The 27,354-nt window shown below is 44.1% G+C and overlaps 1 long non-coding RNA gene across 1 annotated transcript in view; it reads right to left on the bottom strand.

Moving 5' to 3' along the window:
- Window positions 1-3,673: 3,673 nt before the first annotated feature.
- The window catches only part of LOC138504715 (uncharacterized), an 88,062-nt gene continuing 64,381 nt past the window's right edge, over window positions 3,674-27,354 (bottom strand). Inside the window, exons 2-3 of the long non-coding RNA XR_011279922.1 lie at window positions 3,847-3,874; window positions 3,674-3,740 (exon numbers count right to left, since the gene is read on the bottom strand). This is a non-coding gene — a long non-coding RNA (uncharacterized lncRNA). The remainder of the gene's footprint in view (window positions 3,741-3,846; window positions 3,875-27,354) is intronic.

The following is a 27,354-nucleotide window of genomic DNA, read 5'->3' on the forward strand; positions in this document are numbered from 1 at the left end:
AATCAATATGTAGTATAGGCCAGAAAAGAAGAGGTGTAGCCCAGTTTTGGTTAACTAATAGACAAGGCGCCTCAAGGTTTAGAGACACATATTCAAGATACCTCTCGGCCGCTCTCAACAACACATACAATTATTGGTTCATACATATTTCAGAACAGGAAGGTGCAATGAAGAAGCACTTTTTCCAACACAAACATCAGGAAAAGAGGAGTATTTCTTCCACGGAGATGGCCAGTTGATGCTGCAAGCAGAGCTGCTGGGTCAAAAAAGAAGAGGGCTAGAGAAGAGGAGATTACTTAAGAGCTGGAGCAGAATCCAAACCCACTGATTAGGAAACTTGCTGACATTACTGCAAACCCTTTCTTTTGACAGCTACCTGCAGCCCATCACAGCATTGACCCTGTAAAACCAACTGTACTGTTATGTTATGTTAGGTACATTTATAGCGTGCCTGTACACCCAGAGACATCTTTACTTTACTTGAATCAATTTATATCGCGCTGCCATGAGCCCTGAGGTGTGAGGGCGCATACAAGACGAACAAGTACAAGAAACAAAAAAATGGCCGGGGTCATCAACAGGTGAAGAAAAACAGCCCGACAGGTGATAGATGTAAAGTTCAGTGATCAATAAAAGAGCCAGGTCTTAAGTACCTTCTTCAACGTCGTGATGGTGGCATGCTGTCTGAGGGTGTGTGGTAGTGAGTTCCAGAGTTTGGGCGCCGCAATGTAGAAGGCCCCATTCTCGACCTTCTTAAGTTTGCAACACGGTAGTACTAACAGGCTCTGGTTGCTTGATCTTAGTGCCCTACTGTTGACCTTCTCTAGGATGTGATCTTGCAGATATATGGGCATTGTGCCAATTCTACATATGAAGACAACCGTCAGTAGTCTGAATTTAGAGCGTGACTCGACAGGCAGCCAATGTAAGCCTCGCCGGATGGCTGAGACGTGGTCGTGCTGGGCTAAACCCACGGTTACTCGGTCTGCTGCGTTCTGGACTACTTGCAGTCTGTTGGAATCAGCTTTGCACAGACTGACGAGGAGGCTGCTGCAATAGTCTATCTTTGCACCAACTACGGCTCTAGCGATGGTTTCTCGGCACGAGGAAGAGCACAGCAGGACCGCAGCCAACAATGGTTTAACAGAAAAGAACAGTTTTAAGTTAATGGCGAAATCCAAATGGTTTTCAGTATGTTTAAGTTTCAGTGGAAGACTGTTCCAAAGCTTAGCGGCCGCTATGTAAAAGGCCCGGTCACCAACTCTCTTAAGGCGAAACTACTGTGACAAGATAATACAGACCAGGAAGCAAACGAAGCATGCCTACATATTCAACCAGAGAAAAGGGAGTAATGAGGCTCAACCTTGGTATACCAAAACACCACTAACAGATAGAAACTGTCAGAAAGATATAGAAAGCTGTGGAGGAGGATATTCCTGAATAGAAAGTTGGGAGATCAAGGAACCCTACCTCAGTGCAATGCTGAGACGCTGATGGAGAGGGCACTGGCAGGATTACTCAATCTATAAACTCCCACTCCCACAGTGGGATATCCTGTGAAGAGAAAAACAGAAATGCTGCCGGGAGCAAGTCCACATGCCAACACCCTATCATCAGGTGCAAGGAAAATATGTTTTTAGCAGGGACACGTTTTTCACCCAATGTTTTGCATGTAGAGATCCAGACACCAAACAGAACCAGCACTGAGAACCCAATGAGCGACCTTACATCAATCAACTATTGGTTATCAACTTCCATGGTCACAAACATACACATGCTGAATAATCTGTACTCTCAAAGGGACTGACATTTTGACCCAGCCAGGAACTAGATAAAATGCAACTTTGCAAAGAAAACGAAGACTACATATTTTTTTTAATTTATTTATTTGTTTAGCATTTGTAAAGCACTCTTAGCCCACGGGCATCTGTGCGCTGATTGCCTTGAGTGATGTGAGAACAAAGCAGTTGTTCAATTTACATTTCGCATGAGGATGGACGCTGGTTACAATAAAGTGCAGTCCAGCCTTTGGTGTTGTTACTTTGAGAATAATTAAATGGCCTACCTGAAGGGTCAATGTGGCTTTAGGGGATTCAAGTGTGAATAGCCAGGTTTTGAGGTTGTTTAAGAAGGACCAAAGGAAGGATTCTGGTCTGAGAGCAGGCGGGAGTCTGTTCCAGTATTTAGCTGCCACCACTGGGAAGCCTCCTGACTTATTTTGCTTGAATCTGGGGGTGGTGAGGAGGTGTGAGTAGGCTGCAGGAGTGGGTCTAATCGATTGAGATTTAGTGAATTTGCCGTATAGGTATAGAGGGGTCGCGTTGGCCAGGCATTTATGTGTGAGTGACAGAGTTTTAAATGTAATACGATCACATATCGGCAGCCAATGGGCATCCCATCTGGCAGATGAGATATGCTCTTTTTTGGGAATATTTAAGGCTGCTCTTAGCGCATTGTTTTGTATTATTTGGAGTTTTTGGATGTTACAGGTGGTTGTGCCTGTGAAGAGGGCGTTGCAGTAGTCGATCTTGTAGAGAATCAGTGCTCCAGCTAGCATGATGCAACTCTCAAGGGTCAAGAAGGGTCTGCTAGCATTTATGAATTTGATCGTGTATGCTGCCGCTGAAGCTATTGCATTCACGTGTCTTGTTAGTGAGAGTGAGGAGTCCAGGTAAACCCCCAGAGTTTTCACTTGTTTAGAAACAGGAATGGTGTTCCTGTCTGTGACAAAGGATTTGTAGTTGTCATTTCGTTTACTGAGACGAGTTTGAGCTCTCACAAGGAGTAGCTCTGTTTTATCGCTGTTGAGGCATAGGACGTGTTGTGCCATCCAGACTTAAAGTTGCCAGTTATGGGAAGGAGAATCTGGGTGTCATCCACATAGTTAGTGTAGGAGACACCTTGTTCATCCAGTAAATCGAAGAGAGGCTTTGTAAAAATGTTGTAAAGAGTTGGGGAGATGCAGGAGCATTGGGGGACCCCGCAGGTGACTAGTGCTGGGGGGTGGGGGCCGCAGTATTGGAGAAAACCCTCATTGTCGGGTTAGAGAGGAATAATTCTATCCCTGTTATCAATGAAACAGAACTTTATACAGATATATGTATAGGTGCTCTCTGCTGGCACATTATAAATAATCAATAAATATACATTTACGGAGTATGTCATATATGAGTACGTCTGTTCATGCTTATATGTGCATTGTGTGTTCTCCCTGTTAAAGTCTATTGAGCCCTACAAAACCATAATACTTTTATGCAGGACTTTAACACATTTTGTACATCTCACAGATACCCTGCAGCAGATCCAGGCCGGCTCCGTAAAACCTCATGTTTATGATAAATAAAAACACTTCTTTAGTGTGTTAGTGATGATTTTGTGAGCAACATCTCCAAAGGAGGGATGGTGGTGTTGGCTGAAAGTGAGCGCTATAATCGCACAGCCCTATTCAGAAAGCGGGGCGGAGATAAGTAACTTGGAAGAAAGAGAAGATGGACTGGGTTTAGCCAGTACATAAAACAGACTAGAGGTTGCGGGGGCAGTGATAAAAGATAGTTTCTCCAACTGCTTACTGCCAACAGATGAAGTGGCCCTCTCTCACTCTACCTGATACCATCCACCGCAGAGGGAGCCTCTTTCTTTTCCACCGCCCTCTGTGAGATACGTGAACTCACCCCTATTTGACGCCAGGATGTGGGTGAAGATGTCAGTCCTGGGCCGTCCTTTCAAAAGCGAAGAATCACCTATAAACACGAGATAAGAGTGCATTTTAGTAGGTATAATGACAGGTAGAGACGTCAAGTGTGCACATTGCTCTGAGAACCAGAATATGCAAATTCTTCTTCTTACCTGAGATGCTGCCTGCCATCCTGTAGCCCTGTAAGATAAATTGCAGTCTGTTATTACAGTGCATCATGGAGGGTGGACCAGCCCTAAACCCTCTCATAGCCATGACACAAATGGACCAAATTGGCAGGGGATATAGGTCGTTTGCAGCGTAGACCGATTTGTTGTTATAAAACCCCCTGAAGAGACCACCACTGCAATCTAAAAGAAGTGCCATGAAGAAATCAAGTTATGCAATGAGTGCTCTACAAGTAGATAGACCTACACATAGATGAAGGGAACCCAGAAACTGAACACAGTGGTCCTGTTACACCTACAGAAGGAGACACATGCCGTAGGCCATGGCCAGTCGGCTATGGACCCGTAATGGGGAAAAATCCCATGGTGCGTAGCTAAGAAAACATATTAATAGTGAAGATGACATCTGTGAGCATATAAAAAGGAAAGAAACAGAAAAAATGTGAGCATTGAAGGTGGTGTGAGATATACGTGATGAATTTGGTGGAGTCATCACTGATTTCCCAGCAGTGACCTCCTTCCATGTGGCATGGGGACAGCAGCCGCTACCTGAACCTGACCCTGGGGGTGGCTATATAAGGGAGGATCACATGGGGGCAGGCAACCTCCAGGGAGATGTCATGGCTTCATTGGGTGAGACATGGTATCCCCCATTTTCTCTTTAAGATAACCCTCCCATATCTACCACCCTTGTGACCTATTGTGATACATCCTGTCCTTATCCTGGTAAGAATAGGGAAAATCCTTTCCTCAGATCAGTGGAACCATCTTCCAATATTCTATTTTCTATTTCTATTTCTATATATTTATAGAGTTCCAAAGCACTCAGGTACCAGGCGCCTTATGAGACCACCTTCTCCCGTTTCAATTAACAATCGTTCAGGACTGTTTTATCATTTAAAACCATTGAAATTGCTTGTCCAAACCAATCATCAAAATTGGACACCATATCCCATAATTACAGAAAGACTGAGATGAGGAGGAGGAAAGGAGGAGGAAAGATGTCAAAATCTGACAAGTCAACTCAATGTTCTAGTTGTTTGAAGTTGCTTCAGCAGACTGGGAAGTTTAAATGGCAAGCATCAGGGATCCAGGAGTGACGGTGTGCAGAGAGCATTCTGCCCAAGCGTGGCAAGGAACCAGAGACGCGGCATAGACACAGTGACAGCAGGAGAAAAGGCACATTCCTGAAATAAACTCTTGTGTAGACAAAGGAAAGGCTACCTGAAAACCTTGGCCTGTGGCAAGAAGCAGGCCGAGCAGGGAAGTCAGGAGAGAAAACCCTGAGCTGGTAAAGAGTGAGAGAGAGGGAAGCTGAAAGGTCAGCACTGGATTAGCGTAGCACCAGTGGAGAGACGCCACAATGCTGCAGGCTCAGAAATTGCAAAGTTGAGCCAAGGAAGAATCTGGAACCGTGACGTTGCAGCAAGGCATGTGCGGGGAGACAGCAACCTTTTGGAAGTGGCGAGTGCTCCAAAGGGGAATGAGAAAGACTCAAAAGCATTCTATACCCGGTAAATCAAACACAAGAGCATTGGGGCACTGGAAGAAACCCAGAAAAACCAAACCTCACTGCAGAACCTATGACACCAAGGTGGGAAGCCTGGGAGGGTTGCATAAGGGTTTCAGAAAAGGAAAGAAGGGGGGGGGGGGCAAGGAACCCAGTTGGCTTTACTGTGGCATTTGAAGAACTTTTTAAACAGAGCAAAAAGGGGAAGCACAACAAGTCCTTGAAACATAATCACAAGTGTCCTAAAACAAACATCAATCCTAATAATTGCACTCACCCATATAATATGTGCATCCACATGTTTAATTACAATAATTCAACCATAAATTAAGTTATGTTGATCACAGATTAACATATACCATTACTAGCCACAGGGTAACATATGCCTCTTCTAGCTGACACGTCTTTCAACCTAAGTCCTTATCAAGACAAAATCTTGGAAACAAATCTATTAATCATATTACAGCAGGTTGCTCAAAACTTCAATTGTTGCTCAAATCTTAGATAGTTTATGAGATATTGCCTTGTAAACACTGAACCTAGTTACATCTTTGGTGTCACCCCTTGAAGTATGGGGTGTTAAATGCTATCTTGCATGATGTCCTAGTTGGGTTCCTTTATCAAAGGAAAGTAGTAGAAGTCCTTTTTAAGGGGCCTCCCGTCGCGTTTAGCATACCGCGTGTTAACATCTAGATATATAGCAACTTTTCAATTTTCATATTCTGACCGTTAGTGAAGAAAACCGCCTGGCTTAGATATGTCAGTGAACAAAAAAAAGTGGCCCAGATATGTGATGTCATCAATGACATTTGTAATGTCATCTTTGATGTCCTGGGTGTTAGTTTTAGCAGTGCATGGTGGTGGCGTGAGTTTTGGTTGCTTAGCTTACCATAAATGGTGAATTTCTGTCGGTTTTCGGTTTTACTTGTAAACATAACGTCCCTTTAACAAAGTTTTTTCCCTGCATTTCATAGGTTTTTATTAGTGCAACTTAACCATAACATCCCTTTAACAATGTTTTTTCGGTGAATTTCAAAGGTTTTTATGAATAAAAATGTTTCATGATGTTACATTACTGTATATAAGTTACTAATAATTCCTCTTTTAACATATATCAAAGAACTGTAAACCTCCTTTAAGAAACATATTTTTTGCAACGCATGCTGATGTGTGGCGTTATCAGCAGCGCATGCTGGGGATGCAAGTCATGGTTGAATTGCATAGGGCATGAGGCTTGACCATGAACCCAGCCCCACCAAACCACCCCCGTTATCCACTGCACCTACCCTGCATCCTAGTTCAGGGTCCACTTTACCCTCTTAATGTGACCAATATCCAGTGCTCATGGCTTGCAGCCATGGCCAGTCTCCACAATCCATGGGGCATTGGCATCGGCCATGCCGCATTCCCCAATAGGCAAATCAGAGTAGAAATGTGTCCTTGTAGAGGCCCAGGCCTGCTGCCAAGGAGGAAAAGTTAAATCATTATTTTGTGTACTTACTTTTTGACACTTTCCAAAAAGTTATACTCAGGACAGATTTGCAAAAGCATGCTTTCAGGTCCTTGCTGATGCTCCTTGTGCAGGTTTTTTGCAATCACGTCCAGCACCTCAGGCTGTAGCCGCAAGCTGAATATATTTTCCCATTTAAACCTAGGGTTTCGGCCAAGGCGCAGGCCCCAATATGCAGATAAGAGTACACATTTGTGCTTGCTCAGTGCCAGGCCCATTGCCCAGGCAGAAAAGTTATATCACAATTTTCTGTACTTACATTTTGGCAATTTAGAAAAAATAAAACACTGGAAAGATTTGCAAAACCATGCTTTGAGGTCCTTGCTAATGCTCCTCGAAAATGTTTGCTGCAATCCTGTCCAGCACTTCGTGCTGCAGCCACGAGCAGAATTTTGTTTCCCATTGAAACCTTTTCTGATTTCGAAAACCTTTACCACATTTCCGGTCACTGGTGGCATGCCCACTTTAACCCCATTGCTGGTCCCTCGTGGTCATGGGCAGTAGCCAGATTGTCCGGGTCATAGTGACCCAGACAATCTGGCCACTGCCCACGGACACAGGCTATACCCCAGTCACCAAAGGCATATTGCTATTTTTTGTAAGGACACTTTTCAAAAAATAAAACACACGCATTTGCAAAACCATGCTTTCGGGTCCTTGCGAATGCTTCTTGCACGAGTTTGCTGCAAATCCGTCCATGTTTTATTTTTTGAAAAGTGTCAAAATGTATGTACAACAAATTTTCATATAACTTAGCCCCCAATTGCCAAAATCCATTCAGACTTTGCACAAACATTCAAGGTTGGGTCTATAATCTTTCTGGAAACCTTTGTGCAGATTTGTCAAACGGCAACAAAGTTATAAGCCATCTAAAAATGTTGAGACCCCCCCTCTAATTTTACTCCCTCTAGACAAAGTGCCACCAAACTTTGCAAAAAACTTCAAATCCGGGTCTAAAATCTCTTTGCAAACATTAGTGCAGATTTGTCAAATGGCACAAAATGTATAAGCCTTTCAAATATTTTGGGACACCCTCTAATTTTGCACCAAACTTTGGATAACTATTCAGGGTCAGGTCTAAAATAATAGTGCAAAATACAGTTTCATTGAGTGGCGCTAAAGTTATGAGCCATCCAAAAACTGCTTTTCACTGACCCTGTAATGCATAAATATGTATGGATGTCCCTGAACATCCAAGATGTACCCGAACATCACAAGAAGGCCCCCGAAACATCTGAGATGTTTGCGGTCTTCGGAGATGAAACAAACCCAATTTTGGGCATTTTATGGCCATATCCCATCCCATCCTCATCTGCCCTCACCTCATTTGTTTGACAAGTGCAATATTGTGTTTTTTAATATGTTTTTGCCGCGATGTCCGTAGAGTACGGGCACAGTTCACGAATTCAACATGGCATCCGTTTCAAAGGTTTTGACCCACCTCTCGTTTTTAATTAACCGGTCAGCATGCACGTATGATGTCCGTGAATGTCACGCTACTATCTGATTGCTCCAGAGGCGTCCACGGACTCTAAATCAGGAAATGAGCCCACGGACCGGACCCATATAACACAAATAATGTTTACCTACATTTTGGCCATTTTAAAATAAAATACTGGACGGATTTGCACCAAATATACAAAACCATGCTTATGGGACCAAGCCGCTGCTCCTGGCGCAAATGTTGTGAAAATCCATCCAGCGGTTTGGGCTGAAGGCGCGAGCAAGAATTTTTTTCCATTGCGTCTGTGAGTATGTCCACACCAAACTTCACATAATCATTCTGTGGGGGCCATATACTTTTCTTGCAAAGTTTGCTGAGTATTTCTCCAGGGGTGGCAAAGTTATAAGCTGCCCAAAAAGTGTTCTTTCTACGAGTTGAGCAACGTAACCATAACTACAGGGCTGCTACTGCAGGCCCTGTAGTATATATATATATATATATATATATATATATATATATATATATATATATAGAGAGAGAGAGAGAGAGAGAGAGAGAGAGAGAGAGAGAGACGGAGAGAGAGAGAAAGATATTATGCCATTGTGCTAGCGCATGGAACAGTTAAGGGTAAGACAAAGTCTCTATGGAGTTAATAACTTTTGAAGCCTTACATCAAAAAAATCTGAAAACATTTCCCAGCAATATTGTAAGGCAGCCACCTGTGCATGCAACATTTCACAATTTTCCATTAATGGCTTCATAGTTTAAACATTTTTTACTTTTATTGTGTTTTGAACAGCTTTTAACGTGGGGTTTTCCCATAGGAAAAAAATATATTTTCGGCCTCAATATCTTAAAATTGCTCACTTTGATTTTTGCAATTTTTGCTATGCACCTAGATGATATATGAAATTGGTGCACTGAAAATAATGTTTGAAAATCGACTGGGCCAATTATGAGATATTAATGATTTTAGATTTATATTTATATGACGAATGCTCAATGAGAACAGCTCTTTTGTCATGAAAAAATACGAACAACTCACAAACTGTTAAGAAGAATACCACAACATGACAAACCACATGTCAACCATATGCACTCCAACCCATTTTGAGATATTAACAACTTAAGATGAATCTATAAATGACGCATGCGCAATAACAACAATATAATTAAAATATAAGAAGAACGAACACTAACCAGACAAAACACACGCAAACCATATGCACACACCAACCGAGTACACAGTAAAACAAAATACAGGCAACAATATACAAACAATGTACGCCAACAATAGAAACTATGTGCAAACCATACACATGCACAATAACAGCATACACAGTACAAGCCACACAACAAATCGCACTCAAACTGCACATAAACCATATGCACACAAATTGCGCTCCTATGACAAACACATTTACCAGACATGCTCTTATGAAACATGCACCTATATCATCTGCAGCTACGATACACGCTCCTACGACAGGTGCTTCTACAACATGCGCTCCTGCGACATTGCACAAAATAAATGTACAGTGTATATACAAAATGTGCACAGACATGTATAGTATGTACATTACATACGCTCAAATTGAATGCACAGGTTCCATACAAACATACACGGACATGTAGTGTATGTACATTACCCATGCTCAAAATGAAGGTACAACCATTATACAAAATGTTCATGACAGAGAGAGCATGCACATAGTGTGCGCTTATTATAAATGTACAACGTCTATCCAAAATGTACAAAGACACGTGCTGCTATGACACAAGCTCCTACAACACACACTCAGATGACACACGCTTACAAGACATGCTCACACTACATGTTCTCCTATGACATTAACTCCTACAACACATGCGCCTATGACACGTGGTCCTACAACAAACACTCCAACAACATGTGCTCCTATAACATGCGCTCCTAAGATGCATTCACTTACGGCATGCACTCCTATAACACAAACTCCTACAACACACACTCCTACAACACACACTCCTACGACACACACTCCTATGACATATGCTCTTATGAGACATGCTCCTACGACATGTGCACCTATGTTGTGCACCTACGACAAACACTCCTACTACAGGTGCTCCTATGAAAAGCACTTCTTTGACATGTGCTCCTACAACACACCCTCTTACCATACACTCCTATGACACGCACTCTTACAACACACACTCTTATGACACAAGCTCTTACGGCAAGCTCTTGTTACAAAAGCTCCTACGACACATGGTCCTACAAAACACACTGTTACAACACACACTCCTACAACCACATGCCAACCATATGCACTTCAACAAATTTGAGATATTAACAATTTCAGTCTATAAATGGCACATGCACAATAACAGTAACATTTTTATAATTGAAATATAAGGAGGACGTGCACCAATCATACAAACCACACACAAACCATATGCACACACCGCAACTGTGTACACAGTACATAAAACATGCTGCTATGGCACACGCACTTGCCAGATATGCTCTTATGACATGTGCACCTACAACATCCGCAGCTACGACACACACTCCTACGACAGGTGCTCCTACAACATGCGCTCCTATGACATTGCACAGAATAAATGTACAGTTTCTATACAAAATATACACGGACATGTATAGTATGTACATTACATACACTCAAACTGAATGTACAGCTTCTAAACAAATATACACGGACATGTAGTATATGTTTATTTATTTACACACATTTAGCAACAAGCTTTGTGTATGCAACATATAACATACACATTACATTATATGATTCATTCCTACAATTTACAATCTAAAATTGCAATAAAAGAGTTTGTGATTAAAATACAGTTCAGGTTAATATATTCATAATTTCCTTACACTCTCAGTAAAATGTTATGATATAAAACATAAAGTTTAAATCACATCCTTTTAAAAAGGGCGGCGATATTTTGATGTAATCCGCTGTACTTAATTTGTTATCATATTCTTTTAAATATTGCCAACGCAACTCCACCAAACTTTCACACTCAATTAACAGGTGTTCAAGAGTTTCAGGTGTGTCAGTTCTGCACAGTCTACAATTGCGTTTTTCACGTGGTATCCCCAACTGAGCACCCATGGTCAGTAAGGCAATACACACATTAAATATGAGTCTTATGTATTGCCTTGCTATTACACTATTTGGATATGCTGTTATGTATTGCAGCCTTACTTCTTTACTTATTATATATTCACAAAAATCAACATGATTTTTTAACGCAAGTAGATTGGTTAAATATTGTTCTTGACTTAAGTCAACCATCTTTTGCTTTATATGGCTTTTAACCATATAGACTGCACCGTCTTGCCTCATACCGCGGCATCCCTCTTCCCATTTCATGGCCATGGAAATTAACTTCCCTAAGGTGCCAAGTTTAAGATAATTATCAAGTCCAAGGAATGTATCCATAAATTCCCCAATCATGGTATAATTTTGGATTTTCAACATTTTGTCGCAAAAACACATTATTTTCCTAGTTACATCATATGTTATACCAACCACTTCTAGTTCCAAATATATTAACTCCACTGGTAAGGTCGGTGGGAGAGCAAACAATTTACGCATTGCCTTAGCTTCACACCTCTTCAGTATATCTGTGTGGTAACCACCCCATATCTCAAATCCGTAAAATATGATAGATCTAAATTTAGTCATGTATAGTAATTGAACAGTTTCAAATGATATACCTCGTTGTTTGTGCACAAAACGATTTCGATTTATCACATTCAATGCTTGGTTACATTTTTCTGTAGTCTCGTTCCAATGACTATCCCATTTTAGATTGCTCTGTAGGTGTATGCCTATATACTTATTGGTCTCTACATTTTCTAATATCTCACCATTTAAAATACATGGGTAGATTCGAACTTTGCATGTGCCTTTTGAGAATACCATTGTCTTGCTTTTCACAGTATTTATTACTAAGCCATTCTTACCAGCACATAACCCAAATAGTTCCACCAATTTCAGAAGGCCTTGGGGGGTGTGATCAATTAAGACTAAATCATTGTGTATTCTAGCCAGCTTAGAGAATATCAGCCACCATTCACATCACATAACATCGATGAAATGAATTCCAACCACATATCTGACAAATAGAGATTAAAGAGAGTGGCCGCTACTACACATCCCTGCTTTATTCCACGTTTAGTTTTAAATGGTGCAGATAGTCCACCTTCACCATCTAACCTGATTCTGATCGAGGTATCAGTAGATAGCAGTATTAACATCTTCAGTAAGCCACTCGGTATTTTCCATTCTGTTCGTTTTTTCCAAAGGCGCCTTCTTAGGATGGTATCGAACGCATTTGAGAAGTCTCTAAATGCTGCCTAGACTTTGGCATTTCTTCTTTCCCAGGTATATTCTATTGAAGTTGTAAGTATCAATAGGTTGTATGCCGTGTTTGAATGTTTAATGAAGCCCATCTGGTTTGCTGGGAGTATCTTATGTAGGCCAAAACCTCCCCTCTCGAGCGCTTCGCTCTTCTACCGCTAACTCCCTCAGGGTCAGTCATTTCTCAAAGAAACGAGCTGGGGGTAGATCTCTGTCTTCAGCCGGAGCCTCCCTCTGGAACAGCCTCCCTTCCACTCTAAAACTTGAGGAGAACCATCTCTGGTTCCAGAAGCACCTCAAGACCTTCCTCTTTGCATCTGCCTTTGCTCCCCTCCTCCCTTGCTGATCTGCTCTCTCTTGGCACTGTACACCTGGCCACCCTCTGTCTCCTTGGCCTAGGTACCTGCTCACTCTGCCACCCTTCTGCACTGCCTCCCGGCCATCCCTTGCACTGGAGACTGTATCTGTACCCATACTGTCCCCCACCACACCATTTTTTAATTCTTTTTATGCACTTATCAGACTTACCCAGTCTGCTGCCGTAAACACAGCACTTGCCACTTGCTGGTTGCACTACCCCTGCTTATTGCTCCATTATCTATTTTACTTTTGTATTTATTATTATTTATCTGTCTACCCTCTGCTCTGCACTTTCCACTCTCCCCCTTCCATGCACTTTTCCCCTCCCCCTCTCCCATGCACTTGCACGTTCTCAATGTCACTGGGCCTAGTAAGATCGTTGTTTTGTTCTCCCCTGTTTCCCCTCCCTTGCTTTGTCACGCTCTGAAACACTTGTGTACAAGCGTGATACAAATAAAATATCATAACATATCATTATTCAATTCAATTAGTAATACCTTAGCTAGTATTTTGGAAGGGACATCAATCATCGCTAACATGCGATAATTCGCAGGGAGATTCATCGGCCCTTTTTTGTGCCCTGGCAAAATGTGGCTTTCTCTCCAAGTCTCTGGAATTACACCAGTGATCCCAATATGATTGAATGGAAGGTACAACCCACAGGCCCATTTATCTGGGTTTCTATTTATCACAGCATTACAAATGCCGTCTGGGCCGTTTGTTCTGGATTTATTTAGGTTTCTGATAATACTGACTATGTCGTGTGCTGTTGACTGGCCTTTCTAAATGTCAGTTAACGTTGGGCTGGCATCGGTCTCACCTTCATCTGACCCCAACGTTTTGGTAATGTTGATTTCCCAGTCGGGTTCAATGACGCCAATAACGGGTAGGCTACGTGATTGTGTACCTCGCATAATTTCCCAAAACCGATTTGTGTCTTTTGCTAACTCAGAATTTGCAATTTCTTTCCACAGTTTCCCATTCTGTGTTTTTTTGTGATGGATCAACCAACTACAATAATGCTTTTTAAGCACTCTAATACTTAGCGCAACTTCACTTGCTGGGCTGGAGCTTGTCTGTTTACAGGCTACTTTTTTAATGGCTTTCCTAAGATTTTGTTTCGTCTGTGTTGTGCCTTATTGCTTCTTTCAGTAAGATTTTACGCTTCTCGATGGAGGCGTCCTTTATGGCAGCAGTCATTTTTGGAAAGGCCTCTACAATATCTTCCCTCTCAATTCTACTGTCTACTCCTTCATAAGACTCATTGAATGTGGTTAATAGTATCTCTGATATATTCGATGCTTTGTCTATTTTTTGGTCATTCCATCTTATTCTATTTCCTTGGCAATTGAGCGCAATATCCCCGTTTGTGGCTCTTGCATTTTTCTGGTTTGCTTTTATTAAAGGTGTTAGTAATACACATAAATGCATGTGGTCACTTTCGCTGTGTTGTATTATAGCCATGTCTCTAATTAACTGTAACCCTGGTCTGTTGACAAATATGTAGTCCAAGGTTGTTGCTGATTTGCCACTTACACGCTTATAAGCCATGGGGATATCACCTGAGCAATAACCATTCAACCTAGTCAACCTAGTCATGGTGTATTCCTCCATTAATATTAATGACTCCCATTTTTTTCCTCTTTTTCTAGTTACTTTTAATACTCAGAGGGGCCGAACATTTCGCATCACATTGGTTTAGTCCTTCTAATTCGATGAGAGCATTAAAACCTCTGACGACTAATACCGTGAGAGCTCTATTGAATCTATTCAGAATCGCTCTCACTGAGCTAATGTCCGTGACCGTATCGGCAGATCATATATGTTTATGAGTATCAAACCAGTGGGCCCAAGGGTCAGTTTTGCGGCTAATAATGTTGTCCCCGGGCTTTTTATTTCCTCCATTTTCCAAGGGGCTGCTGCTGAAAGCAGTAGCCCACCCTTCGGTCTCCCTTTTGGCCGTTTAGTGGCTATTTTAGCTATGGTTACACGATCATCAAGGTCAACCTGTTCACATTGCCAAGTCCCTTGTAATGCACTCAGCGAGTAGTTGTTTAAATGCGAAATTAAGCCATCCTCACTAAAATTATGGGCAAACCCTCTAGTGTTCCAAGACATGATTATATCAATGTCATCGAGACATTTGTGAAAAGTGTGTTTTAAAGATCGTGGGAAGTCATTGTCAATATCCACACGTCGTTGGTGTTGGTCTGCACGTGTTAGTCAACGGTATCTCTTTATTACACTAGGAGTTAAAGGGGGTCCAAAGTGTTTTGGGGGTCTTTCTATCGAGGACCTGCAACTTGAGAGTTTTGTTTCTGCAGTTGCATTGTTGCATATTATTTATGTTTACTATCGCAGACTGTGTGATTTTATTCCTGGCGTCGTTGGTCTTTAAGAGTGTCTCTGTCGGAGGAGCACTAGCTTTAAGCAAAGCTATTTTACAAGGAAGTTGTGCCTTGCTCGGAAGTATTTGTGAGATTATGCAGGTGTATCCCATCTTAAATAGTGCATCCTGATGTGTCATTACATAATCTAACAGGGCAACAGATTTGAAATGCACGTTTGTGATATTATTCTGGCTGTGATCAACCTGGTCGACCAACTGCATATCATCTGATACAATTACACGTATTGGCACAATGTTATGAAATCAGGCTTAGTACCGCTGACCTATTGAGAGGTGGAGCTAGTCCATTCGATGGCAACGCTTGCAGTTGCACTACTTTTAGTGTTTTATCAGATTTGGAACACTCATTGATATTTTGGGGGTTTACCGAATTAGCTATTGGGTGCTTTTTCATGGCAGCCCAAAGATCTGTGATGTTTGGCTGATGAATTTGGCTATCTTTGTTAGTATTCATGGTTTTGTTATTATTCTCGCTCGTTGTCAAATCACTTATTATCAAAGCGGCATAATTTACTACACAGTTGTTAGTCCCTATAGTTTTGCCATGCTGACTCTGGGTAGGTACATAGTTACTTTGTCCTTCTTGATCACTAGCTAACATCACTGCTAGAGCCGGGGACTAGCCGGTACATGTGGTGATATAGTAATGCCTTGTTTGCCACGTGGTCTTTTAGCATACATTACCACCTGTGATACCACCTTTTTCTTTCTTTTCATATTTTTTACATTCAAATTTGTACTCATAGTGTGCTTAATGGTACTCTTCCTCTTTGCATCTGCCATTGCAGTGAAAATGAGGGGGACTTAGTACTCGTTTTGAGGCGGATATACACTAAATCCCTCAGTGTTGGTTGATTGATCTTGCATATTCTTCCTATCGCTGTTTATGCTTTTATGTAGCAATAGGGACTGTAAATCGATTTTAATTTCTAACTTACTGCATTTGTCAATCAGAGTAGTTAGTAAGCACTTGAATGCTTGAAACATTTCATCAGAAGTCATGCTGTCTGTGCTTGCTGAACTAGCTGATCTCACTGTTTTAGTATTAGTATGTTCATTCATTGATGTAGGATGGTATTCTTTGCCTTTATTAGTGGCCTCAGTCGCCTTCACCACATTAGGCGTCTTAGACTTAATGGAGACATTTGTTCTTAGCACTCAATATGTCAACTGTTAGCCCAATTTGCGCCGTGCTTGGGGGAGACGATGCTACAAAGTTTACAATACTCCAAGCATCTGTTGGTTCAAGAATGTCCTCATCTATAGTCATTTCATGTTTCAGGACATCTAGACCATTATTGTCCAGCTCACCTATTTGTTGGAACGAGTCCCCTAAGGGGGCTCCCATGTACTCTAGTTCCATTTCATCCATACTCATATGTAAATCAATTTGGTCATACTTGTCAGCCAATTGTTCAGGTGTAATTTTCAGGGGTGAATATAGTAAGGCTACTGTGGAGACATTCGATGTTAAGACTGGGGTATTAACAGTTGATTCAGTTGTCTGATCTCTCACAGCTGTCCCATGGGTCTCATCACCCTCAGACTTGCTTGAGTTGGGATGGGTGGGGGATTTCAGCCCTATTTCTATACATGGCCTCCATTTTTCAGCATTGCTGAGCTCAATCTTTCTCTCAATATTCACTACAAAACCAACATGTCTATCAGTGGTCTTATCAAGTGATATTTTATTTCCAATATCAGTCACCATATCGGTCACCACATCAGGCACCACTCCATTATCCCTGACAGTGGTGGGTAGTCCCAGATGATTAACTGATTTTGACCTGAGACATCCAATAGTTAATTAAAGTTCATTCATCACATCAAGAGCAGCTTGCTCAGCCTTACTTATTTGACAGATTTTCGACAGCTCGTCATTGTGCGGGTTACCATTTCTTTATCTGTGTTTGTGATAATTTGGGTCGGGCTACCACGACGACTGCGCTGTTTCTGTTTAATTTCAGGTTTTGTTTCTCTGCTTGAATTTCCATCTAAGATGTCGCTACTTAGATTATTCACCAAAATATTTTTTTTGGTCGATTTTTGGTAGATTTTTATCATTTACAAAAATCAAAGCCTTAGTAGTTCTGATTAGTACCTGTATACCTGGACTGACTTCTATGTGTTGCTCATTAGTGTATGTACATTAAACATGCTCAAAATGAAGGTACAACTTTTATACAATATGTACATGGACAGAGTATGTACATTGTGCATGCTTATTATAAATGTGCAGCTTTTACACAAAATGTACACAGGCATGTACAGTATGTACATTACGCATGCACAGAATGAATGTACAGCATCTATCGAAAATGCACATGGACATGTGCTGCTATGACACAAGCTCCATCACACACTCCTATGACATTAGCTCCTACAACACATGCTCCTATGACACATGGTCCTACAACACACAATCCTACAATAAAGGCTTGTATGAGAAGTGCTCCTACGACACACGCTTCTGCAGCATGCACTCGTACAACACAAGCTCCTCTGACACACACTCCTATGGCACACACTTCTACGACACACACTCCTATGACACATGCTCTTAAGAGACATCCTCCTATGACATGTGCACCTATGTCATGCACCTATGACAAACACTCCATTGACAGGTGCTCCTACGACAAGTACTCCTACGGCACACACTCCTATGACCAGCCCCCCAGATAAGGTGCGTATCTTGTCTTTTTATGCACGTAATTCTTGTGACCATGGCACCTTTTTTTTCCTATCCTATTCATATTCATTACAAGGCTATTCTTGGCAGCACCCCCATAAATCATGGAGTTCACTGCTGACATCCAACTGTGTTGAGTCATGATCTTCATTCAACACTTTCCTGTGTTAGTTATTTCATCTAGCAAATATCTTTTGAGTCTGTAAAATGTAACACTTGGAAAAAATAAATGTTTTTCACTTCGTTCAAATGCTTTGATTATCTGTGTTACAGTGTTATTTAAGAATTTTGCATCACTAATGTGCATTACAAATTGTTTTGACACTTTAGGAAGTTGAATTCTAATTGCCATTCTTATCGAGCCTGATTTGGAAGATTTGTGTAGTACAGTGTACAAGTGTGTACTAGCAAAGGCTGCATTTTCTGCTGAAGTATCATTTTTTCAAGTTTACTAGTGATCTGCATGGGCTTTTTTCATAATATGTTTTCTCTTAATCACCCAAGCACATCAATGGCATTTAATGGATTGAGGTTTTTTATGCATTTTTGTTTTATGAGAGCCTCTGAGCAAGCAGCTGTTTGACATTTCTCATTAAGAAAGGCTTTTGATGTGAAATTAGTATATATGTTTGGTATAGTTTTAAAATATTGCAAGTGTTTGCATATGTGTGTCTGAGTGCATGCATAAAAGTGCACATTCACCTGTTAGTCACAGCAGAACGAGCAAAAAACAGCTGGATGCGTGATCTGAACCTTACTTTTACTACCCCACCGTCCCCTGTACTGAGCAGGTATAATTCATACCGATAGGGATGGTGAACATCTACCAGACATTCTCTGATGGACTTTTATATAATATTGATGGGACATTAGCAGTCCTTCCCCCATCAGGACTAGCTATTATTTTTTAAATTAGACCTGGTCAACACTTCCCAAAGTTGCCTATATATTTTTAGTAGGGTTGTCTGTAGCTCTGCTATATATTTAAGCACAATACCCGAGCTGCTCAACAGAACTGCCATATGGGACAATGTGAACTATTCACAGCAGGGCTAAAGCACATTTAGTGGCATCATAACCAGATTTTTAAGCAGGACTGCTATGTTTTGGAACAGTACCCACATTTTGCAACAGTGGCATTGTAATGATGCAGTACCAACATGTGTTTGCAGTTTCAGTATGTAGCTAAAGCACAGAAGAGAAACAGTCTCTGAGCTCTCCCCTCCATTCTCCTGGGGTAGTAATATGCACCCTAGTGGACAGTGTGAGAAACATTAAATTGCTGTGGTAGGCTTCAAGCCATCATGCTCTCAGTATTGCACTTTTCCTGACTTCTGATTCTCCCATGTCTGACTATTTTGTGACACTGCCAAAACTCTAGTACCTCTGTAAATCTATAAATCTCCTGCTTCATGTGTAGGATAGTTCATTGACAGAGGCATGGAGCTTGGGACTTAGTTCAGTGGGTTGGGATCAATGTCTCAACTGCGAGTTCTAAACCTGTCAATAGCTTGGTGAGTTCATGCATCTGCATGCAGTGATATGTGTTTGAGATGGAGATAAAAGGTTTGAATTGTAGCAGACCTGACTTAGCTTTCTGGAGGGTAAATGTTCGATGGTTCAGAACTCAGACATCTCATCAGTGGTGGAATACTTGCCATTCAGTGCAGGTAAAGCATTTGCATGGAAACACGTTTAGCATCTGCTGATAGGAAACTCTAAATCTGCAATTTCCAACCTAACTTCCAAAAGCAAGTTTGCATACATTTAAAAGGAACCATCCCATAATTTTCAAACTGAACTATATTTATAGATGGAAAATGCATTTTCACTTTTTTTTTTGTTTTTTTTTTTCGAGTTGTTACTCCTTTATTAATGAGGCGCGAACTGGCACCCTGGCGGAACTCCGCCCATCTAAACATGTGTGCTGCGACCCACCACAACAGTAGAAAGGAGACGGGGGCCTCCTTTCTCAACAAGAACAATAGAAACAGGACGTTACAACTCCCCCTTGCTTATCATGAAATATAGCATGTCAGTTAATTTCTTCGATCCACCGTGAGGGCTTGCGAACCACTCTCTGAGAAGGGCTATGTGCACAGGGGACTTCATTCATAGTGCAGTCACTGGCACTGTCATCTGCGTCCATCTTGTCTTCTGTGTACTCAGAGTCTAAATCAGAGGAGTCCTCTCCCTCAGTGTGGCCACTGCTTTCCCGGAACACACTTTTTGGACTTTTTGGGGTCTCGTACCTGACAATTCCCCTAGTATTGTATCACACAATGAGACATCAGGTCACTACTCAAAATTACTTTTTTTTTACCGTTACCAATAGTGTAACACTAACATAGCTTGCCCTCCAACAAATCTAACTAATCCCTCGTGTGGTGGCTATGCCTAGGTAGCGCTGATGGGCCGCTTATTTAGGTTGAGGGGATAGGTCAAGAAACTGGCCCAATCACTATTCTATCACAGTCACTGTTACCATTTTGTCTACAAAACACGTCTTGGTTTTTAGGTCATGTGTCATATGCTTTGCAAATTAAATCTGTTCTACTTTATTCTTTTTCTTTGCTTAGCGTCTAAAAACAACAATCAATATATAAAACACCATTAATGTCTAAAGAAGCTCTCATCGGGTGGTAGACCGTGCTCGATCGGTGTGCCAACTTGACATTACCACGGTAATGTACTCTCAATTTAAAATTCTGTCTTTGCAAGTGAATAACAACATTTACATAACAAAAACATCAAACATTAACTATCTCCGGTCCAAGGGCAAGCGATGGTTGATTGGGTCGCAAGCGGGGGGGAGTGGCCGGGCGCCACGGGCGTGGGTTTGGGCTTTCCAAGAATGATAATGATGGGGGGGTCAGGTATCGAGTGTTCTGGTCAACTTTTAAGTCATGTGATAGGGCCGGGGAGATGTTCAGGGGGGCTTATCATTGGAGGAATGGAACAGTTTGGACATGGTGTCTTTCCATACAGCAAGGGCCATGCTCGACTCGTCCGTGGATCTAGCCACACTGTCCTCCCAAGCTCTTGTTTCGGCAGTCGGCCATCTTTTGAATTCTTTGCGCCATGCTCTATGATTCGGCCCTGCCGGCCGTTTCCATGCCATGGCGATAGTCCTCTTGGCTGTTATGCATAGCAAGTCCATCAGCTTAACCGCATATTTGAGTTTGGCCAATCTGGGGTAGCAGCCTAGGAGGCATTCAGGTGGGGTCCATTTATACCTAGTGACTTCCGCTTCTTCGCAGGTTTTTTTCACCATTGACCAGAGGCTACGTGTTTTGGTGCAGTTCCATAACATGTGGATTAGATCTGCTCCCTCTGTCCCACACCAGGTGCACTGTGTCTGGGCGGATTTATTGAACTTCGCAATCCTGCTTGGGGTTAAGTATGTGCGGTAAAGTATATTTAATTGGATTAGTCGAAATCTCTGGTTTCTAGAGACCTCTTTCGGAAAGGACAACGCTCTACTCCATTCTACCTCGGACAGCTCTTGTCCCATATCTGATTCCCAGCGGATCTTTAGTGCATCACTGCGGGGATTGGGGTTGTCAATGAGAAGACTGTAGATTTGGATATTGCCCTTCCCCCCTCGCTCAGGCTGTATAGTAGTGTCAGAAAGGGGGTTGCCTCCGGTTCCTCTGGCCAGGTGTCCCATTTCGTGCGTGCTATCTTGCGGATCTTTTGGTACCACAGGAATTGGCCAGAGTGAATGCCCTCTCCCTCCTGCAACTCAGTGAAGTCCTTGAATATGCCTTCGGAGTATAGATCGCCCCAAGTATATACACCTTTGTCTTCCCAGAGCCTGATAGTGTGAAGGGTGGTGACAGACTTATCGAGTCCCGAGATTATTGGTACTTCTTGGAAGTATGGTTGCTTCCAGTGCAGTATCATCTCAGTTCTACGCCATATTTTCCTGCCCATAGTTGCCAGAAAAGGCAGGTCGTGTAGCAAAGTCTGTGGGGCCCAGATCAAGTCCATCAGACGGATTGGGGAGATCATGGCCTGCAGCAGGGGGGTCTCTGAAGTAGTCCCGTCCGCAAACCATTTGGTTACATGGCTTAACTGGGCTGCAAGGTAGTACCTCTCGAGGCTCGGTAACTGGATCCCTCCTTGCCTGTGTGGTAGTACTAAGGTAGACAGTGCCACCCTGTGTCTGCCCCTCCCCCATAGAAACTCCTTAAGTATTGTGTCCAGAAGCTGGAAGAAGGGTTTGGTGATATAGAATTGCACATTCTGGAACCCGTACAGGAATCTTGGTAGGATGATCATCTTGGTTATAGAGGCCCTACCCAGCATGGACAGTGGGAGCTTAGTCCAGAAACTTATGGACTTGCGCAGTTTGGGTATCGCAGCTCTGGTGTTTTGTGTGTGCATTTGTTCTGGGGTGTGCATTATTTGGATCCCAAGGTAACGGAAGGATTCAGTCTCCCATTTTATGCCCACTGGGGGAAGCTCTTCTGCGGTTTTATTTCTCAGGGCTGCTAATGGAAACATGCAGGATTTCGTCTTGCTAAATTGTATGCCTGAGACTTTGGCGTAGTTGTCAAGGACCTCTAGTATGGTTGGAACATTGAGGTGGGGGTTGTTGACATATATCAGTACATCGTCTGCATACAGTGAGATAATGTGATCTATCCCGCCCAGCCTGATTCCTGCATCGAAAAATTGCTGCCTGAGGAAGATTGCGATGGGTTCTAGGCCCAGGATGTAGAGCATGGGGGAAAGTGGGCAGCCCTGCCTGGTGCCCCTGCGAATATCCCACGCGTCCGACACATACTTCCCAGATTTTAGCCTGGCCCTTGGGTCATTATACAGGATCAATACCCATCTGATAAATCGTTGGCCAATTCCAAAACCCTCCAAAACCGCCACCAGCCACTCCCAATAAATGGAATCAAATGCTTTAATTGCATCGAGGGACAGTAATGCGAGTTGTTTTTCGCTTGTATTGGTCTCAGCTATGATGTGTTGAAGCCTGCGGAAGTTTTGGGACGTGTTATGCCCAGGTACAAAACCACTCTGGTCTTCGTGTACTATGTCACCTATCACTCTGGATAGTCGCTTAGCCAGTATCTTCGTTAATATTTTAACATCATAGTTAAGCATGGCAAGCGGACGATAGGAGTCGCATTTATCGGGGGGTTTATTAGGTTTGAGCATCGGGACCAATAAGGTTTCCCTCATGCTGTCTGGTAGGATACCGGTTTCAAATGTCTCAGAGAAGACCTGGTGCAATACGGGCATCAGGGTGGGTTCATATGCCTTGTAGAATTCTGGGGGGAGCCCGTCGCACCCCGGGGCCTTACAAGTGGCGAGAGACCTAATAGCCTCTGTTATGTCTTCAGGTGTGATGTCGGAGTCTAGGGCTTCGGACTGTGTTGGCGACAATTTAGGCAGGCTGATTTCTTCCAGGGTATCTAGTATCTGATCTTGTGGGACTTTGTGTGTGTGGGAGTATAGTTGTGCGTAAAAACTCTGAAAGGTGTCGTTTATGCTCTGTTGGGTTCTGTGTTCTGTGCCTTGTTCATCCTGTAGTGCTGTAGTTGTATGCCTAGGGTGTTCTCTTTTACAGAGCCATGCTAGGAGCCGACCCGGCCTATCGGCCTCTGCATGTGTCCTGCTAGTTCTGACGTTAAAATCGAACTTAGCCAGTCTGTCCCATGCTTTAGAGCAGTCCTCTCTGAGAGAACTTAGTTCCTCCTCCCTCCCGGGTGTGTCGATAGGGGTGGACTCTAGCCGCTGCACGGCCAACTCTTTCTGATTCAGTTCCTCCCGAAGTGTTCTCCTGATGCCCCCTGCCTTTGCAATTGCTTCTCCCCGTATCACCACCTTTAAGGCGTCCCATAGCGTACTTATCTGGTCTACACTGCCTGAATTTTCCATTACATAATTCTCTATGGACTCCTGGAGCTCCTCTCTGAAGGTCAGATCCTTCAGGGCCTCAGCGGACATTCTCCACATCGGAATGGGCGGTCTGGGGCTGTTGTATTGCCAGTCTACAGGAGCGAGGAGTGGTCAGAGATGGTCCTCCCCAGGTACTGCGTACTGCCTATCTGAGGCATATGTTCTCTACTTATGAAAAAATAATCCAACCTGGTGTGAAGTTTGTGTGGGGATGAGTAGTATGAGTATGCCCTTTCGCCTGGGTGAAGGTCCCGCCAAGCATCAATCAGATCAAGTTCCTTGGTCATGACATTCAGTGATGAGGTTGCGACGGGGAAGCCATTTGCCGGTGGATAAGACCTATCTAATTCAGGATTGTGGACACAGTTTAAATCGCCTCCCCACAAGAAGAAGCTGTCCCGGTATTGTGACATCTGGGTGCTAAGTACCCTTAGATGGGCTGGGATATTGTTGTTGGGGAAGTATGAGTTTACTATACATATTTCTCTTTGCTCTACAGTTCCCCAAATGATCAGATATCTACCTTCTGGGTCTTTCACCATCCTGTGTAGGAGAAATGGTACCTGGGGGCTGAACCAGATGAACACTCCTCTGGCGAATTTTGAGTAAGGGGCTCCGTAGCCTTGTCCCCCCCAGTGTTCTCTGAGCTTCTCGTCGGCTTCAGCGGTGCAGTGAGTCTCTTGTAGGAGGGCGATGTGCACTCTCTTTCTGCATCGGTAGGATTTAATCCTGTTCCTACGGAGGTAGGTGCCCAGGCCTCTCACATTCCAAGTCAGTAGTCTAATGTGCGTTGCCATCTCGGTTTCGCAAAACGCTTAGGGAACCCCCTTTTCTAACAGCAGTGCAGATGGCGACATCTGGTGCCGTCGATTCGGCACTGTTTTGCAAGGTCCAGCCGATCTCGGCCCTCAAGCACGCCCCCCATCCCGCCAGGTGTGTTATTGCCTTCGGAGATTTACCAACTCGAACAACTTCCATCCCATGGAATGGATCAACAGAAAAGAACAACAGTAAACTGCCCCCAGCAGACGATACAAACATTCGACGCTCGGGGGCCCCTGGGCCTTCCAGTCCTCTCCAGGTCTTCCGGCTCGGGTCGTGTGCAGGCATTTTACCTGCACCGCTTCGGTTGGGGTGGGTCTTCGCCAGTTTTGCATGTGGCCCTTCGAGCTCCTGCCTGATTGCATCGCCTTCCTGGTGTGACGATGCAGTTCATTCCGAGGTTGTAATCATGGTTGATATGTCGTTTAGCTTGACGTGTGGTCTATGACCTTGCCCAGGTGTTTATTGCTTCTCGCCGTTCCTTCCGCATCCTCTGCCAGGTTGTTGTGTTCAAGCCATAGATTTGCCGCCTCCGGGGTTTTCAGAAAGATTGCCTTCCCATTGTGAAGCACCTTGAGTCTCGCTGGATATAGCAGCATGTATTTAAGGTTGAGTTTCCTTAGAGTGGCCTTTACTGGTATGAAAGAGTTTCTTGCTCGTTGTACCACAGGGGTGTAATCGGGGTACATGACTATTGACGCCCCGCCTCTTCTGATCTCGCCGCCTTCCCTCGAGAACCTCAATATGGCCTCCCGATCCCTAAAGTTTAGGATTTTTGCTATTATTGGTCTCGGATGTGATCCGGGGGGTGGGCGCTTTTGAAGGGATCGGTGAGCTCTCTCCACGGAAAAACCTTGGGTGAGTTTGCCTGCCCCGATTTCTTGCAGGAACAACGATTCAATGTATTCGGTGGGGTCAGGGCCCTCTGAATCTTCCGGTATCCCTAGTATCCGGACATTGTTGCGGCGGGCTCGGCCTTCCGCATCTTCTGAGCGTGTTTCCAGTCGAGCTACTGTAGATTCCAGCTCTTTGACTTTCGCTTTGAGTTCCTGTGTGGTCTCCACATTGTCCTGCAGAGAGGCTTCCGCGGTGACCATCCTGTCGGTTAGGTTTCGCGCATCTTGTCTCATCAATTGAATGTCCGATTTTATTTCACCAATCTTGTCTTCCATGGATGTTCTCAGAGCTGCTATCGCCTGTAGGATTTGGGAGTCCTGAGGTTATATTGCCTGAGTCGGAAGTTCTTCGGCGGAGCTTGTCTCCTGTGGCATCTGTTGTCTTGGTCTGACTGAGGTGAAGGAATCCATTGTGACGAGTTTGGGTTTTTGTCTTGGAGGCGACATTCTTTTTAGGGAGGGTTTCTGGTGGGATGCTGTGTGACGTCCGCTGAAGGCTCTTGGTCGGCGTGAAGTAACCTCGGAACCCCGTGAGTCGCCCTTTCACCAGGGCTTATGGGTTATTACAGAGGGTAGTCAACCCTCTCGGTGCTGTGCGGTTTTCCCCCCATTAGGTGTGCATCATTCATGCAGGAGGTGGGGGAGTGTTCGCAGAAGTAAAGCCCCTCTTGGCCGTTGGTGCGGGGTGTTTTTTGTGCTGGGGCCAGGCCCTCCTGTTCTATGCGAGTATCTGTCCTCCGGCTGCACTGCGTGGGTAGACCGTGTGATGGGCCCTGTCACGGGGCTCGTAGGGTTGCGTTGTGTTTTTGGCTAGAACCAGGTGTCCTGGGGAACTCCTGTCCCATAGGGTCGTCTGCACCAGATCGTGTGGTCGCCGCCCGCGGGGCCCGGCGGCCTCTGCTAAAGTTCAGTGGTGGTCTGGATTGGCCGGGACAGAGCACCGCGGGCCGAACCCTCCGCCGAGGATGATTTTTCACCAGCCGCCGGGTCCCAAGAAGGGGCCCGGTGTCCCCGGAGGGTTTAGTGCGCCTCTTCGTGCGGCGCTCCCAGTTCGCCCAGGGGCCTACCGCAGCCCGGGCCTCCGCCCACCCCTCCTCACCTCACAGTGGTGGTGCGCACTGGGCGGCAGATGCCCCACGATGAGCTCGGCGCAGGGATGGGGGGCGCCGGTGTCCGAGCGCCGACAGCGGCACCGGTGGTCAGCGACTCTGTGTCTCCCCTAGTTGTCTGATCTCCCCTAGTGGGATCAAGGCGTCAAAGCGCCGCAGACCGAATTGTCCGCCGAGGATGAGTGTATCCCGGCGGTGGAGTCCTCCTGAAAGGGGCTTGGGGTTTGTGCGTCACACCTCGCGGCACTCGCTGTTCACTTAGGGGCCTGCAACGGCCCGGGCCCCCAGCTGCCGCCTTCTCCTCCTCGCCTCGCGGCGGCAGGGCGCCCCTGGTGGCAGGCGCCCTGCGGTAGTCTCGGCGCCGGGATGGGGGCACGGATGTCCGAGCACCGGCAGTGGCGCGGGTGATCAGCGACTCTGTACCCACCGGCTGTCGGGCACTCCCCCT

This window comes from Ambystoma mexicanum, chromosome 11, assembly GCF_040938575.1.
Source record: "Ambystoma mexicanum isolate Mex_15411 chromosome 11, UKY_AmexF1_1, whole genome shotgun sequence".
Taxonomy (NCBI): Eukaryota; Metazoa; Chordata; class Amphibia; order Caudata; family Ambystomatidae; genus Ambystoma; species Ambystoma mexicanum.